Source organism: Aptenodytes forsteri, unplaced genomic scaffold, assembly GCF_000699145.1.
Source record: "Aptenodytes forsteri isolate BGI_AS27 unplaced genomic scaffold, ASM69914v1 Scaffold255, whole genome shotgun sequence".
In the NCBI taxonomy this organism is placed as follows: Eukaryota; Metazoa; Chordata; class Aves; order Sphenisciformes; family Spheniscidae; genus Aptenodytes; species Aptenodytes forsteri.
The window spans coordinates 10,826,685-10,845,356 of NW_008794888.1; the positions used below are offsets into that span (position 1 = coordinate 10,826,685).

At 41.5% G+C, this 18,672-nt stretch overlaps 1 protein-coding gene across 1 annotated transcript in view; it reads left to right on the plus strand.

Annotated features, from left to right (window-relative positions):
* KALRN (kalirin, RhoGEF kinase) overlaps window positions 1-18,672 on the plus strand; it is a 338,232-nt gene that overhangs the window by 48,089 nt on the left and 271,471 nt on the right. The window lies entirely within an intron of this gene.

Here is an 18,672-nt window from a genome sequence, read left to right on the forward strand (position 1 = left end):
TTGAATCCCCAGATGGAGACTGGAAGCTCCTCGAAGCTCAAGTCAGCAGGCAGGTCAGCCATGCGGGGAGCTTTGGCAGAGTGCTGTGAGGAAGTTCACATGCTGTGCAGTGCTGACTGTAATGATCTGCTGATAAATAACACATTTCAGCCGCTGGTGTAGCCCTGACCCTCACTGTTCAACAAATTAATTCCTCACCAACTAATATATATATACGTATGTACATATATATATAATTTTGAAACTAGAACTGAGGCTTTACTGTGTTTTTACTGGGTAACAGGGAAAATATTTTTAGCCATCAGTAACATGAAAAAATGTAGTCCAGTCTAAATTGAATATTGTTTAAAACAAAAACCCCACAATCAGCATAGATCCAACTATTAGAACTATCTGAGAAATGTTAATTGGTTGGTTGAAATCTGGACAGGGAGAAGAATTCAGGCAAGAGTCCACATGTTTTGCACTTGAATAAATACCAAAAAAGACAAAAAATTATCCTTACACTCTGCACTTTCCAGCTCTTCTGGAAATCATTTGTAACTGGCACCCAACTTGACTTTTGTAGGAATTTCCCCATCATTCCGGGTTGGTTCCCTATCAATTTTACTACCCCGGCATGTATGTGAATGAAAAACAGCTATCATGATGTAATCAGCGTTGTCCACATTAAGTATAAACAATATAGTCATCAGCTGGACTGAACCGAGGATCTCTGCTGTAAACTTGTAACACCAGAGCAGAGAGCAGGCTGCTGTAACATGATTGGGGTCAGCCTCTAACGGGAGGCAGCGGAGACTTTGCATGTTCTCTCTGTCCTCACCTCTCCTTCTCATTCCTGACTTTCTACAGAGTCCATTACACAAAGGCAAGCTCCAAAAGATGGCAATGGTAGTTAGAAAATGCCACGAGTGAATTTCACTGGAAGTTTGTGGTGGGAGAAACATTTTATTTGGATAGGGCCAGATTTGTAGAAAGTCTAGTGGCAAACCACAGGCCACATCGAGTCTTCAAGGAGCAGTGAAGTAGCGGTCTTGCAGTCAAAACCATCTGCCTCATCCATACTAAAGTTTCCCTTTGAAAAACACAGCTCTGCCTGTGATTTTCCCTGTGGAGCAGGCTATGGATCTGTGCTGGCTGCTGGGGGCTGGGTACTGCTGCTCTGCACGTGGCTGCAGTGAGAGGGAGCGGAGGGCATGGCCTGCAGCTCCTACCCCACAGCAGCTGCTGCTCCCATTTCCCAGGTGATGTGGCCAACCTGGAATGACAGAAAGATTTCAGTGAGTGCAAGAGTGATTGGAATGTGGTAACAATGCAAAGTTCATATGATAGAAGACAAGTTTGGAGAGGGGGAGGAGTAAGCAAAATGGTTGAGGGGGAATAGAGTGGAATAATAGTTGCAGCAATTCTCCTGCATCCCCCTCCCTGTGCAGGTGTGGGCAGTGAGACCGTGGCACCAAGGAGCGCATGCTGCATCCTTCCCTTCTCACACACAGCGCTGCTTCAGGCCTCTTCTTCGGTCTGGTCTCCTTAAAGAAGGGAACTGATGTGTTATTCTACGGGATAGGTGCTGTTAAACTCAGACCCCATTTAGTGAAAAATATAATGGGGCATTTAGTTTCCGAAGGAGGAAAATCACAGATACACCAGCTGTACTAGACTCCTGTCCAGTGTCCTATTCCCATTCCTAATGAAAGTATTAGGAAGACTCCTATTGATATTCAGCAGAAACACAGTATACCCATAAACGCTTATTCTGAAGTGCCAGATGAAATTTAGGAGTTCCTGGTTTACAATCTAACTTAACACCATACAGAGTTAGTCTAGAAAAATACAGAGAAGCTCTAGCTCCACAGCAAAGTCAGTGGGAGAGAAGATTATCCAAGTATATAATCTCAGTATTTGAACTATGCTCACGCTATTATTGGAGTATTACACCTGCCAAAGGTTCATGTTCCTCAGAAAGAAGGAATGCTCTGCAAGCTACTCTGTCTAAAAAGATGCAGGATGACTTTGATGGAATAATAGAATGCAAAATGTGGAAATTTACGTTGTGGTTTAGGGGGGAAAAGATGGCTTTAAGAAAGCAACATTGATATCTTGATGTTTGAGAGAAGGGAAACTGTCAGTGCATTTGTGATTGTATGATACATATCCACTTTAACCATTTCATGCATTACTTCCCCTTATACTGCACTTAAAAATTCTGATGCTGTAAGTTTTGTAATAAAATGCATTACAAATCTGATGATATGATCCTTCTTGCTAATAGGTGACAGTTTATTTTATTACAGTCCATTAAGTAGAGCAATTGTAGCTGCTCCTTTAGTCAAGTGATGCTGTGTGGGGAAGCATTTCCTAGAAATGGGTCTTAGCTGACTTTCTGAAAAACCAGCATAAGAAAGATTAAAAAGATCAGCAACATCTTCACTTCCTTTTTCATTTCCCATCACCTCTATATTTTCTTCTTCTAGCAGTGTCAAAAGACCCTGGAAGTGATACATAAGCAGGTGATAGAGTTTTCCTGTGTACAACACGTCCTATTAACCCTTAAGGATTTGTATAATGCCAAAAGGCATAGCACCTGGGACAGACTCCTCTGACTGAGGTAAAATCCACTTAGTGAAGCACCATTTCCCCTCTCTCATTTCACTGCTGGAAGCACTCGGTTTCTTTGATCTCTTCTACATGCCATATATACAATTGCCTCCCAAGATTTCGTGTGAAATGTTGGCTTAGAAATTACTGTAAGGGGGATGTGTCCCAGGCAATGAGACTGGGAAACACAATGAGGAAAGTACTGAGAAGCTGGTGGAGGGAGCTGTCATATGTGAAATGAATACAAAGCGAATGAGTTCTGGGGAGGTGGTTAATTAGGACTGGGGAGGAGGCAGGAAGCATATTAAGAGGGGAGAGAACCAGAATCAAGATTAATAATGAGAGCACATCCTTAGTGTCTTGCACCAAGGAGAAGTATATATGCCCCCTGTGCTGTTCCACTGAGAAAGGATTTGTTACTGAATGAATGGTATTTAACAGTAATAATCATACAGGCATAAGCATGGATTAGACATGGATTTTTGCGTAGGATTTAGATTTCATTTAAGTTACATGAACACTGCATTGGTGTACAGAACTCAGCATGCCCTGGATTTTCCATCTAAGTACTTACACCATGGGTATCACAACAGCACAGTGAGTGAGCATCACTGTAAGGAGCTTTCCTGGAGATTTTGAACATGGGGGGGGTGTTGTTAGACCTGAGGTAAGCTCCATAAGACTTCCACAATAAAAGGAGTCAATAAGCTTAGTGTCTTCTGCAGAGACATTCGACTGAGTGTCTAAGTGAGGCTCATTTAAGCATGTTATTTTCATCCTTAGCCCATTCCAAAAGTCTGTGCAGACAAAGGACAGAGGCCTTGGGGTACAGATCCTGACTGGGAAAGGCACTGAACTGGGCTCTGTGTTTGTGAACATGCATGTGTTTGCAGAGGGCTTTATAAGAAGAGTGACCAAGAATTTACTGCTAAGCGTAAATGAAATCCCTTACCCATAGTCCCAGAAAAAGAGTTCTCGGAGATCACAAGGGCTCTGTTTGTTGTTGGTACCTACCCCTCTCAGCCCAAAGCAGCTGCTTCTCTCTTCATTGGGTGAAACAACTCAGTTTCAGGCTAGTTTTAGCTGCATCTCCTGACCTGACTGCAGTTCGGTGCTCGAGGTCTCCCTGAGTTGTGTGCTAGAAAGACAGAGGCCTGAGAGAGAGTCTCAGCTTCTGTTGAAATCAGTGAAAGACTCACGGTCTCTGTAACAGAGTTCCCACTGGTGGGTATTCAGTGAGCCAGTGCTGTGAGAGGCCTACATCCAGGAGCTGTGTAGCCACCATCTCTAGCTACTGTCTCTGGCTCCAGCCTTGCTGATGGCAGGGTTAGCAGCTTTGCCACCCGCTTCCAGAAACGGGACCTTATTTCCAGCTGTTTGTGCTGGTGCCCCCCTGCAGTATTCCAGTTACGTTAGTACACGTTTGCAACATTATGGGCAGCGTGATTTGCCAGGGCTTGCAATGGTCCTAATATAAGAAAAACAAGCTTTGAAAATGTTCCTGACACAATTAAATTGGTTCTTATTTTTAAGCTGTAGAAGAAATATACAGATCTCTACGTTTATGCAGGTGGAGTAGACATTGCTCAAGAGCAACATTTAGTCAAAGTATTTTAAGTTGCTTTAGCGTCTTTTTCTCTGTCTTTTCTCATGCATATGGACTGTTGCACAGAGCACATAGTGTCTGTTCTCTCCTGAAACGTTGTTTCCATATCTGGCGTCTACTCTCTCATACTGACAGTGAAAAATGCTTTCTTTTATAATCTGAAGTTTCCCTCAGCATATGGTGCCTTTTTTGGTATAGAGATTCTCACTAGACGACTGTTCTTCCCCATTAATAAAATCAGACTTGGGATGCCAATGCTGGGAAGAAAAGTTAGCTATCAGTCTAAATAAGGTGCCATGTGAATAGAAGATCATCATCTCGTGCCATCCTTTGTACTTAAGCCCACTCTGAAACTAAAACAACAGAGAGGACAAGCCCCGTGTTCAACATGAAGTGTTTGCTTTGACACAGAATTTCTAATATCAGGCAGAACACAGAAAATGGGTGCAGATAGGTCCCTAAATTGTTGAATTGGCAGACACCATCTTACAATATCAGATCTTAAAATGTCGGAAAGATAATTATATAGATGATATGGAAATGAGGCTTAAATTGAGACTGAGCTGGGTGCATAAACAACAGTTAAGTGCATGTTCGTATGGCACCTAGAACAGTAAGGTACTGAATCTAGCTGGGGTATTGGCTGTTTCCAGCAAAGAAATGCAGATTTGCATTTGAAAAATGCCCTTGGAGAAGTAAGGGTATGGAAACATTCCTACTGCATTACAGATATGTACCCACAAATGACTTGGGTTGATTTAGTATAGTACTGGGAATATTCTGCTTCACTTAAGATGTTTTGTGCAAGACCTTTCTAATAGAATCAATCAAGGACAAAGGATCAACACAGGAAATTCATATCAAAAGGAGAAATGCCATTCTTAAAAATCTGTGTATTTCCCCAAATGAACCTATGCCAGCTCTAATCACTTTTATTTAATTACTTCACACATCTTAGAAGAAAGGAGGCTCTAATAAAACAGGTGAGAATTAAAAGCATGTAGCAATAACTCTATTGTAACAGCAGTTTTTCATTAATTTTCTGTGTTTATTCAAAAGTGTTCTCTGTCATGTTTCTTTTTTTTTTCATTTTAAAATAATTGAACTCCTGCTACTGAGTACTGCTCCTGCTTTGTCTTGAAGCACATCAGTGCTCTCTGTCATGAATAAGCCACTATGAGGTGTTCTGATGCAGCTGAATAAACAGTATGATGTTCTGAATGCATCTTTACTGATATTTTTCTGAAGCTCGGTGGTAGCAGAACAGGGTTTATGCTCATGGATTCCCCAAATTACTGGGTTTACCTGGTCTCAGACTTACTTTTTTTTTAACTAGGAGGAAAATTAACTGTATCCCAGCCGAAACCAGGACAACAAACAAAAGAACAAAGTTTGTCTAGAAGCAGAAAAAATGTTATAACAAGGGGTGGTTGTGCACAGAGAGTGTGTTGACAGTTCCTTGTGATGCTGTGAGCATAGATGTCATGTGCTAAAGAGATTTCAGAGTGGGATCAGCACCTTCCACTGTGGAAGGCTCTAAGAGTGGCAGCTAAACTATCAAATCTGCAATCCCCCTCACCTAGTCATGGACACGAAAGAATTATTGGGGAACTGTGGGGTAAATCCTCTTCAACATCTATAAGGATAAATTACTTGCAAAAACCTTCATCTTTAACAGGAAGATGAATCCTGCATGGCCTGTATCTCTCAGTTCAGGAACCTGCATGCTGGGACTTGCAGTCTATAGTCTTTGCAAGCTATAGCTCTGAATTAAAGATGCAGCTAGCTGACATCTGCTCTGTTTAATATGAAGTAGGCTTCTGACAGGTTGCTAATGCCATCCACAATTTGTTGCCCTCAATCTGAAGTGAAGAGTTGCTGGAGTGGGAAGTAATCACGGGGGGCTCTGTGAGAACTATTCATTACTTTGACCACTGCTGGTCACACTTAGTAAGATCCTGTTCTTGGTATCTGTAGGAAGGAACAGATTTTTGCAAGACCAGGAGATCATTATAGAAGTTTTTAACTTCCCTCAAAGCACAAATAGAGCTCATTTCTGCTAATTAGATTGAAAAATCAAAATGTTTTCATTATTAGTGATGTTCCAAAGGAGCTTGCAGCTTCTTCACAGTGTCAAGCTTGTATCCTGCTACTTTCTTATTTATCAGTCAAGGCCACAGGGGTTCTTCCCCTATGTACCAATAGCATTGTGAACATTTGCTTTTCTGCCTTTCCATCCACCAGTAGAAAGCTTGGGGACAAATCTAATAACAGGACAAATTCACAAGTACGCACCAACTGCTTTGTGCGGCTCCTACAACTGAAAGCAGTACAAACCCAGTTTTTGCCATCTGGTTTGAGGAAGTGTGGGATTGCCTTGCCCGCTGAGCAGAGCAGTACAGGGAACTGGATAAATATATATCAGAAATCCTCTTCCTGGTGGATGTTATTCTAGTGGTGAATGTCACCTACCCTTGTTGCAACCGTCATTTCTTTCCCTGTGGAGGAGGGGGCAGGAGTCCTTTTGGAGCTTACCATTGACATTTCTGTTTCTGCTGCAACGAGTCTGTTGTTGGTTTGACAGCTCTGAGGGTAGAAACTTCCCCCCGTAACACTTCCATGACCCGAGTTCAGACTCCACAAGCAAAGCACATAAGAATTTTCTGAAGGCATTTGTGGTGCTGGTTTTTCAGATGTGGACAGCTGTCCATCAGGAAGGGCAGTCATCTGCCAGAGACTGATTGCTGTTGTGCTGGATTGGCTTTGGAGCAGTAAAATGAAAGTACAAAGGATGCAATTTCAAAGCTAAAAATTGGGAATTAAAAACCACAGGGGTTAACTGCCTTGCCTCCTGTCACACAGGAAGCCTGTCCTGCAGTGGGAGTCCTGATCTGATGTGTAAAATAGATATCTCAGTGCTTTCCATCTTTCTTTATCAATTCATTCTGCCCTGTGCTGCCAAATCTGCTTTTTTTTTTTCTTTTTTTTTTCAGGCAGCTAAATATGTTGCCTCCACAGCACTTGGAATTGAACCTAATCTTTTTGATGGGATTGTAAAAACAATAACAATGCCTCGCTCCACTGCTGCAGCTAGGGATGAGGAAGACTTGCGCATTTCCTTCATGCTAAGTGTGTCCTATAGCATAGTTACAGCTGTCTGGGGCCACCTTCTATCCGATTTGCACTGGACCGTCCAACACACTTATGACCTTTCAGTGCAAGAGGGCAGAACATTAACTGAGTGATGGCGTAGTTCCTGCTTTATGTTTCCAGACTCTGGCAGCAGTCGCCTCACAGTCCGTCCGCTCCTGACTGTAAGGAAACAGCTCTGAAGCCTGCCGCTGCTGAAACTGGAACATGGTGTGCTGTGCTATTTGTAGTTTCCTGCTGCTGACACTGGATACGCGGTTACTATTCCTCTTGCTTCCTCCATGAACATTAGAATGGGTCCAAAAATAATTGAAGGCAGTATGTTCCGATGGAATATTTTTGCATTTGCACAAATTTCCTCTTTATTTTGCTTGCCAATTTTGATAGGGAGCATTTTGAGGGTTTCAGCTTCTCCAACTTGGCACCGCTGGGAGGCACAGGAATGCTCCCCTGATCAGTATGGCAAGAGAAAGTGTTTTGGCATCTGAATACAGACTTAAAACTCATTTTTAACGATGAATATAGCATATTATAACCACAAAGTTCTGCTTCAACTAATAAAGACAAGAAGACCCAAATGCTCTAGAGGGCAATGAAGCCCACACATCCACAAAAAGAAGAGAAAGAGGCCCGCACATATAGAAAAAGGGAAGAAAGCTGCTTTTTTTATTTATTGCTTTGATCCTCAAGAAGGTTAGGTGATAAGAGCCTACCTGTCAGGAAATAATGTAATTAAACTGTGCATGAGGTTCACAGACTTACTGTGCAGCATCTTTCAGATGTAGCTATGTGATTATTCCTAAATGAATGTCTTCCTGGCCTGGCTGAAATGCTTTAAATGGCCCACACTTGGCAGAGCTTGGGGTCTTAAAAGTATATCTTCAATTAGCCTTCATATCTATTTATAGGGAACACATAAGGGTGGGTGTGCAGTTGAGAGGTTGCCTCCTCTGGAGCTGGTGATGGTTTAAGAGGTAGAACCAGGAGCATGGTCTATGGATTGTTTCCAGGAGTATCAGTGTCATTTTAAACCAGGTCACTCTGGCTCTTTTTCTTACATATCATGCACGTTATGAAAACTAATTCAGAAATGTTTTACTGAACCTTCATGTATTGCAAGGCCCCTCCATATTACTTGGCATCAAAATCCTGGGTGCCTTATGTCCTACACAGGTGCTGAAAAGGTGTTGCAAGCAAAACAGTCTGGAGTTGAGGAATTTTGCTCAATTTATTGCTAATCAACACAAACATCTGATCTTGATTTGGGTGTTGAGAGGAAAAAGTAGGACACACTCCCATAAACACCTATTCTTCCCCAGACTCAATTTCCCTGATTTTTGTCATGGTGTATACCCAGTCCATGAAAATTCTTCTGGTGGGGCAACAGGCAGCAGGGGATGTCAAGGATAATATTTGCATGAGTTTCTTTCTGCTGCTGTTACAGCTATTCTGTGATTCTTAAAATTTTTCTGCTGCTGTTCCTTAGTGTCCCTGCCCTGGCATGGGCCACCTGCCATCCCTCGGGGTGTCCCTGTCCCCTTTGCCATGGAGGACCCCACAGTTTGTCTCCAGCCCTCAGCAGCCACCATTTTCTTTTCCTAACGCCTTGTATCGAGGCGCTTCTCTGGCTGACGGACATTTTTGGCGTGCAGTGGTTTTCCCCACTGGGGCTCCCCTCAATGCCAGAGCCGGCGGGAACCGGCCAGGACCAGGTCGAGGCGGCTCACGGCCTCCTGACAGGCCGCCCCACTGCCCCACTGCGCAACCTGTCACTCACGATCGTTGCACGGGGGAATGGGCATGCATCCTTACACCCAGCCAAATTAGCTTTCACAATCCTTAGAGCCCTGGGGAATCAGAAGTCACTGTGAGGGGTGAGTTGGATTTTAAGGTTTTTACCAACAAGTCTGTTCACTGAGGTAGGCCCTGAGGCAGCCCCATGAAAACCAGGGGCATTGCCGAGGGGGCGGCGAGGCCCGGTGCCACCTGTGGAGCGCATGTCCCCAGGCGGGGACACCGTCTGCCCTCCCAGCTTGCCAGGTTTGCCAGTGTCAAGGGAAAACATTGAACCAGTTGATTCATGGGATGGGGAAATAGCCGGGGCACAGGGGCAGGGAGTGCTGGACACCCCAAAATCCAGCAGAAAGCTGACATCCTTTGCTTTCCATCTGTGCAGAGATCCCAGCGCCGGCCCCAAAGCGTCGTGACATGTTGGGAGTTTTAACCTATGATTACACCACAGCTGTATCTCTGGGCCTCAGATACGGGTGATTTTGGTAGGGGGAATGCCACGCTTCTGATACAAAGCAGTAAACATCTGTCTGGCTGTTTTGTTTTTAATGGCAGCTATTTGGAGTCACAGGAATGTTGCACATTAAGCCAGGAATAGAACTAGGGTCTATAATAAAGTCACCGAACTCGTACAGCATTTTCAACTGAATGAAATTGTATCTCACAGATTCTGAAAACTGAGAGGAAGATCCCTCACCTGGGGACCCACTCTGATCTTTTAATAATTTACACTTTTTTCCATTCATGAGACTGTTCTCTATTTGTCCTCTTTAGTATTACATTTCCTATCCGGCCAATGAATTAATTTGCACTTAGACAGCAAGCAGTTCTCTGTGGATGATCTGTGCCCAGGAAAGGCCGTTTTCATTTTAAGGAACAGAAAATCCTTTCCAGGAACGCCTGAGTGATTGATGTCACTAAGTGTGGTGGAAAGGTACAGTGTTTCAAAAAAGCAAAGCAAACACGTGGATGCATAAAATACACCCAGATATCATTAGTCATATTTATGTGTTCAGTATCTGAAATTTTCTCCCACCTTCAACAATAAAATTATTGCTTCTCTATTCAGCATTATAGGAATCACATGCCTTACTTTGTGTATGGCTGTGGCTTGATATCTGTCAGGAAAAAAACAGATCTCTTACTCTGGCATTTAGTAGGAACATTCAGCGTGAGTATGTTGGAAATGGTGCTCTGATATTAATACAAAGCTATTTGTCACGTCACACATCTAGCTAATTTTCTAGTGGGTTGACAGTTGGGCCCATTGTCTGGAATAATTTAATGTGCTGTAGCTTCAACTTACTGTACTCTATGAATCATATACACAGATATTTATAATGGAAAAACTGTGTTCATGCAGCATTGAGGTTACACAAATACAGCTGTGGGTCTGAATCTTCAGCTGCTGTAAATTGGCCTCATTGGAACGACACCAATTTACCCTGGCTGTGGACCGTGCTGGACACATGTGAAAGGGAAAGATCTGGCAGAAGTATCAGCTTGTCCATCGCCATCTGTAAACAAGAGACAAACACAAAAACAAACACAACTTTGTATTTAGGCCCTGGCTTAGCAAAGCATTTAGATGTATGCTGAGTTCTATTTTAAACCTACAAATACTTTGATTTAATTAAGGCTGTATTTATAGTGCGGCGATAGGAATTACTGCAGATTGGGATTTTTTTCTGTTGAAGCAGTTTTCATCAAATTTGTTGATTCAGGAAAAAATGAAATGTGCTATCAAAGTTTTCTTTAAGTCCAAAGTATATTCTGGGGCCAGTGCACTCCTGTCTGAGGACAGCCATTTTCCTAGTGACCCTTCATGTAACCAGCCCAGTGTCAGGGCCCTTGTGGGCACTAATGGCCCTGAGCAGCCTCACCTGGGACCTCCCCAACTCCCAGCCATGGGCCAGGAGCCCCATTGCAGCTCAGCTGTGGGATATCAGCCTCCAGCTTTGCCATGGCCTTGCCTGGCCATGGGCCCTGCTGAGCCGGGCACTGATCCATCGGCTGATTTTGTGGCATGACCTGAGACCTGTTTTGTCCATGTGGACCTGTGCTGCGATCATGGGCCTGTGTCGGAGCCTGGTTACCCTCACTGGACCTGATCCTGACCTGCTGATTAACATCCTACCTTAAGCTTGGACTTGTCACCACAACTTGCACAAATCTCTTGATTAAACCTGGCTGCTGTCAGTGCTCAGGGCCTGTGGGACGGGCTCTGACTAATAAGCCCCCTGCCCTGCCTGCTGAGTTTTTGGTCCTGGCTCCTCAGAGTCCCTTAGGGAGTAGCTAGCCTGGACAGCCAGCATCAGCCCTCTGTTCTGCTGAATTTAGCTCAGAGGCTTGAGTGGAGGGATTTTTCTGTATTCCAGGTAAATATCCTGATTCTTTGGACTGTTGGCTCTTCTCATGTGCTCCTTTGTGGAGGTCTTGGCCTTTTCCAGATGTACAGGTGACCTAGGTATGGCTGGTTCCAATTAAACTGTAGTTATGATTCTTGTCTGGAGGCACCAGGGGACTGTCTTGATTGATTGTCTTTTACAAAGGTACCTCACATGCAAATCTTTCCAGGATGAGGCCCTCGCATATTAGTATAGGCTGTGTATGTACCATACATCTGTTGCGTGGTATTCTTTTTGTTCAAATACTGGTTAAATTCAATTGCAAGAGATGTAAGGAATATGGCTTGATTTATCTTTAATTGAATTGTGAATACTTCAATTCACTTAATGAGTTAGGAATAGACCTTGTAGTTGGAAACTTAGTAAACCTTAAGAGAGTGACTCTGGCAGTTACTGTTCTATGTGTGTTATTATTTTTTTTCTATTATAGAAACGTATGAAAATGAACTTGCTTAGTTGTGGATGGCCTTAGAGTGGCCCCTTGCTGTTGTAGATTAGTCAATTTAACACTGGCTGGATAGCTTTGAAAATCCAAAATGCACATTGACTCTTATATGGACCTCTCTTTAATAAGCAATGTGTGCTTATCTCCAGCGTTTTCCAACCTGTGGATCATGGGTATTAAGTTCCTTAGTAGTTGGTGAAGATATTTGATAAAACAGATTTATTGTCCATAGACTTTAATTTGCTATAGCACTTGCCTTGAAAAATTTTATGGGGTCCACAAATTGGAAAAGATTGAAAAGCACTGATCTAATAGGGATTTCATCTGGCATATAATTAGTCATCTGCCCTCTACTCAACTACAGGCAAGACATTCTTTTAGATTAACATTTTTTTTTTTTGGTCTTTGTTAGCAGCATATGGAGGCGTAGTGGGAGAATACATTTATGCCTGGTGCATTAAATGTGAGACTGATTGGAGTTTATTACAAACCCCTTTCTCCTATTTTTTTCTAAGTGCTCTTGAATTTGCTCTTTTTATTTGGAACATAATCCGAGTTGTGCTTGTCAGAGCAAATCCAGTAAACACTACTGGTCTTTGTCAATATTTATGCAGGAGGCTACCAAGAGAAAAGATAGTGAGGTAATGCAGAAGGTACTGATGTTGATTCAGTAGCTCTTGCTCTCCCATTTTTGTATCTTCTTTTCTGAAGTTGATGCCAGAAGCACTGCACAGGTGATCCTAGATGGTGTCAGCTGGAGTATTTCCAGCAAAAAATCAACATTCCACAAAGTCCTATTAGGACCTTAGCTTGGATAGAAAGATAACCATGAACTAGAACAAGTGCACAGAGAAGCTGCGTATCTTATGAAGAAAGAAAAGAGCTGGGCTCTAGTAAAACAAACAGCAGGAGACACAATGAATCCTCCCTGTCCACAATGGAAAAGGTTAAACACCTGGGAGGAGAACTTCTTTAACTTAAAGGACAGTGTTGACCTAAAAGCAAATGTGTATAAACTGGCCATGAGTCTGATGTAGGTCAGAGAGTATATGAAGAGTTCAGTAACAGGAGCAGAAGGTTTCTGGAACTGCTTCTCATAGGAGGAGCTGAGCTGTGGCACTTAACTAGTTTTCAGGTGGAGCTTCATCCCTTTATGAAAGGAAATTTTATACTGTGGCTAGCTGCCAAAAGCAGTAATTGGACTTGACCTGAATGTCCCTTTGGGACAGTTTTCTTGATATGTATCCTATATTGTTCTTCAAGATAGTGTGGTTATAATGGTTATCATTCTGCCCTTACTTACCAGTATGAGTTTGATATTTATGGCTCGGAACTTACAGAGATGATTTGCTGCAAGCAGGTTCATAATTAATTCCAGCCCTAGTATAGTGTTAGATGGATTTGGGATTTATTATTTTTAGCATGTATAAACAACTTAATTAATAAATATATTCAGCTCACTTGCTGCCAAAACCATGAGGGCTGTAATCCTGCCATCAGTACCACTTGGCTTAGGGTGTGCTGCCAGCCGTGTGATGGGAACATTATCCTGTGGTGCTCTGCACCACTGTTTCAGAATCCAATGCTAATGCTCTTCAGCGAGCTCTGACAAAAGCCAGAGAGCAGAGGTTATTATTTGAAATGATGTTATAAATCTCACTCTATCTGAGGTAGGGCTGGACTGCACACAGTCTGCATACATGCTGTTCCATATCCGTGTGTTTCTTCTCTGTTCGCAAACAGCTGTTCTCGCCCTATACTCACTAGCCTGCCAGATGTTACAAATCCAGGGAAAGTCTGGAGGCACATTCTCCCTCCATAGGACTTATTCATGACCAGCTTGAGGCCTGCTGTTTTGTCTAACGCTTAACCTGGATTTTCTAGTAACTCATCAAATATGATGACAAAACATGAGGTTGAGAACTCATTGTTGCCAGCACGACTGATGTTGGAGATATGATCTGATACCCTAACGCTCAAGTGAAGTGGCCTCAAGACCACACGTGTAATAATTACTGGTGCATGTATGATCATTAATGACAGTTAGGGTAGATGCTTTAGCAGAGCTTTGGGCAGAGACCCTTTGGATCATCTTAGTTCTTCTGACTCTCTCATAAGAGACTAATTTTCTTAATTAAATGTAGCACTTAACATTCTTCAGCGTCCGCATCCGCTTTCCTTTATGTATTATTAGAAACAGGGACTACAAGAGATAATCACATTGAAAGTTTATCTTCTGTTTAACTATGCTTAACCCCTCCCCCCAGCTACTCAGTCACTGGAAAACTCTTAACTACTTAATTGGTCTCCAGATTATCTACAGCGATGTGGAGAAGTGCCAGTCTGGGAGACATTGAGGATAGTTGGTTCACGTGTTCTAAGTGATATAATGTCCAATCTTACTTACTCTGCACTCCTGTTTAGTGTGAATTCATGACTGCCGGAGTGATTAGCAGACTTAAGAGAAGAATTAACTCACTGGCAGTCAGCACGACTCCAAATAAGAATTCTGTAAGTCAAAGGAATAATTAAAGATCCATTAATTTTATGATGATCACTAGGCTAGGTTTGTTAGGGCAGTCTTTTTCATGAATGGGATGAGATTCATTGATACAGTTCTGTATATCAATGTTATTATGGCATGGAAAATCTCACTTAGCTGAGACACTATATCTGGTTTAAGCTGATCTCACAGGGCACATTCTCCAGACTCTGCTATTTACTGTATTAAAAACTCATTCCTTTGACAGGGAAACTAACTTATCAAAGGATGTTGAACATTTTTCCAGGTGCCCAAGTTAGCCCCTTGAAACCGGAGCGGTCCTCGCAGGGTTGAGTAAAATAGCAACTGTTGGGTCATTGCCATGCTCACATACTTAATGGTGTGCTTTAATTAAGCACACTCACTTCAAGAACACAGGAAGCATCAGTGTTTCTCATGTGGAAAACAAGTTTAACTTGAAAGCTTTCAGGAAATATTACTAGTAATATGGGCCAGGCCAGACAATGTTGACAGACCTTCGTATTGAAACCTCCTGGCCACACATTGGAAACTCGCACAGCATCGTCACGAGTCACCCAACATCTGGTATTTTCAGAGCCTCAACTTCCAGTCATATTATTACAAGAGAATTGTTTAAGTCCATTTGTGGGCTTTGTGGTCGAAAAGTTTGAAAACACAATCCATTAGATCTCAGAAGCAAGTAAGACCCCATTTTAATGTATTTATTTATTTATTTAAATCCCATGATTGTTTAGGAAATCTCGTGATCTGTGGGACTGTGTGATACTTATCATTTCCATGCACCCTTGATTAGGAGGGTGAAAGTACAAAGTTTTCCATGATGCCAGACCTGTGCAATAAAGAAAACCAATACTATCTTCTGGGTACTTGGGAAAATGTCTACAGTTAAGTAAGCATTAAGCAGAAATGCTTGAAAAGTCTCTGAATGAACCATCCCTGGAAACAAAAGCAATGTAGACAAATCCAAGCAGTACTGTGCCCAGGCTGTGCTGTTTTGGAGGGTCAAGTTAGTATTTCCACACAGCACTGGACTGTGCCATGCAGAGGTACCAGTTCATTTGGAACTTGTTTAGGTATCTCAGATATAGTAATGCATTGCATAAGGTAGACATGTCTGCAGCCTTGCAAAGCTCTGGTTGCTGTGTAAAGCAAGAGTGATTGTAAATACTGCTTATTATTCATTAAGAGCCAAGGGCAATGAAAGTTTTTACAGAGCAAAGTGCATCACTAACCCTACTTTAGACCGTAGTGAATCTGCATCTTTTTCCTCTGCACTCATTCCTAGCCATCTTGCTTTATTTTCTCCCCGCTCCAAACCACGTGAAACTCAAACCTCTTCATTCTCTGGGCTTTCAAGTGAGACTTGAGAGAATCAGGGAGAGACTCCAGACCATATTGATGGGGGATAATTTGCTACAGGCATAGGCCAGCTGAAACCAAAGTAATTTTTTATGGAGAACATAATAAAAAGATTCAAAGTCTAAATTGAAATTGAGTTTCTTCCAAAATCTGCTATTGTCCATGAACAGAAGTTTACAAAACATACAGTTTTGGAAGGTGGTACAGATCTCATCATTGAGATCTGTTGCTCAAAATTCCTGAAGGTCATCCTTTCAACTGCTATTGTGTATTTCAGTTGATTAAACAAGACAAAAAGATTAATCATTTTTTAAATTTCTTTTTTTTTCCTTGATAGTTTATTATTGTATTTTAAAAGGCAGAAGCATGGTTTAACTTAACCTAGAATCTCATCCAATAATATGTGTATAGATTAGATGGAGGAAATGCTCCCTATCCACAGAATAATAGATTACTAGTTTAATTTACTTCTCTTAAAAAGATCCTGATTCGGCTTTGCTGAGCATAAAATATTAGATTTACTGTTTATTTTTAGTGGATTGCTGCCAGTTTTCTTCTCCCTGAATGTCTTTAGATTGTTTAAAACATTAAAAAATGTTCACATCAAACGTATATCTACTTACAAGAAATCTGTGTTGGTTTCTCAGCAGAGATGTAAAAGCTTGTTGTTGGGACATGAACTTTGCTGTTATGGAATTTTTCTTTCTTTTTTGGCTTTACAGCTTTTTTTTTTTTCTGGCAAAATATTTCTGCCAAAATAATTTGGCAAATTATTTTAATAAGCAACATAAGCACAAATCTTAATAAAGTGAGAAAAAGGAATCCAATGAGAAAGCTTTAGATGTCTCTTCAGGTTATAGTAGCTTGTTTCATTCTGTTTAATTGGCAGTAATGTTTGAAACCCCTGACCTCATCCTTGCAAAAATCTCGTTATTTATACTTTCTGAAAAAATAGTGATAGGCCTGATTTTGATCAGCTCCATGGGTACAAATGAGAAAGTAACTGTGTCAATTTTATTACTTTGGACTTGCATCATTGTAACTTGAACCAAATCTGCCCTTTAAGACTATTCATCAACACAAAATACAAGCTGGTACAGACTCTGTAGTTGCAATTGTATTTTCATAAATAAAAGATTAAGATCAGGCATATGTAACAGATTTTTGCAACCGGGTCAGTGTAGTGTGTCTGGTGGCATTGGAGCACTTGCACTATTTATCTGCATTTTGATGAGAGGGATATTCAATATAATTTCTGCAAATCTCCTGCATAAAGCAGTGCACTCCCATGCCGAATCGAGTGCTCAGCACGAGATGCTGAGTTTATTGCAGGAATCTTAGGTGACCCATACAGGGCCTTTTCTCTACTTTTTCTCTGCTCTTAGGAGCACCATCTCTACAGGAAATGGCTTACTGACCCTGAGAAACTACAGCAACATACAGTGCCCGAGCAGTGCGCTCTGAGTGTTCTTAGCCGTCACAGGTCAAAAATTGTTATTCAGTGCTAAAGAACAAACCAGCTCTTGACTGGAGGACATGTAAATGTTATAGCAAAGATCTGGACTGATCCTTTGACTGTAAGGTGGTTGCTTAGAAGCTGCATCACTTGCCTTTTCACCCTAAAACACTTTCTGTAACACCAGGGACTGTATTGACCTGACCTCCACTGCCTCTATAATTAGTTTTTCTTTCCTTATAATGAATTAATAAGTTGGGTTTTTTATTATTAAAGAGTCCTTATTAATGGACAGTTCCCCAGCTTGCTGGCATGGAGATGAAGGAACATGGTTTGAGGGAATTTTGTAACAAAAATGTTTGCAGAAAAGAAGAAATCTGAGATTGTAATGCCTGCAGAGCTGTAGACAGAAGTAAAGAATGAAAGATTCTCACTTTGAATGCATTTAGTCTCTAACACAACAGAGAACAAGCCAAAACATAAACACACGATCTCCTAGCTGACTTGTGACAGCTTATAATGAATGAATGTGCTGCAGATTGAAGTGTCACATTAACATGCTGCAAAATAAGGAATGAGTTTCATCAGCTTTATTCAATATATTTCTATCTGTGTCTGAAGTACTGAACTATCCATTTTGCTTGGAAATACATTTGGAAGTGGGAGAAGTTGAAATGTGTACTCTTTATAGATATTCATTAAATGCTTTTTTTTTTTCTTTTTCTCTCTTCATCCCAAAAATAATAAGTGGAAGATTTAATAATAAGTGGGTTCTGGCTTTGGAATTGGAACGATCTAGTAAATATAAGTGTAGGAAGTCAATTGGCTATTTGGATGTAACATTGGGAAACTTTATGTATAGACAAAAAAGAAAAGGGGGGTGAGAAAATCCCATCAATAATATTTATGGAATTGGTGGTCCATTTCTGGATTAAGGGTACTTTATGAACTGCTAGATCTTCGGTCAGTGAAGGAACCCCTGTTTTTAGGTCCCTCTGCTGCTATTTTTCTATATATGAAATTCCCATTACTTATAGGAAAAGACTATGGGATCAACTTACTGAGGAACATGCTTTATGAATTATGTTTCCTGACCTATCATTCTGTTAATAACGAAATATGGTGATAACTTAAATGCTTCCATTGCTCGACAACAGCTTATTTTGATGAGGAACATAAATGAGTTTTTTTTGTCTGTGTTGCATATACATCTGTCTCAGAACTGTGGATTTTTATATTTTGCACTCTCTCTTATTTTTTTCATCTCTGTCTAACACTTCCCCCCCCCCCCCCCCCCTTCCTTTTCTCTCTCCACATCTCCAAAACTTTTCGGAT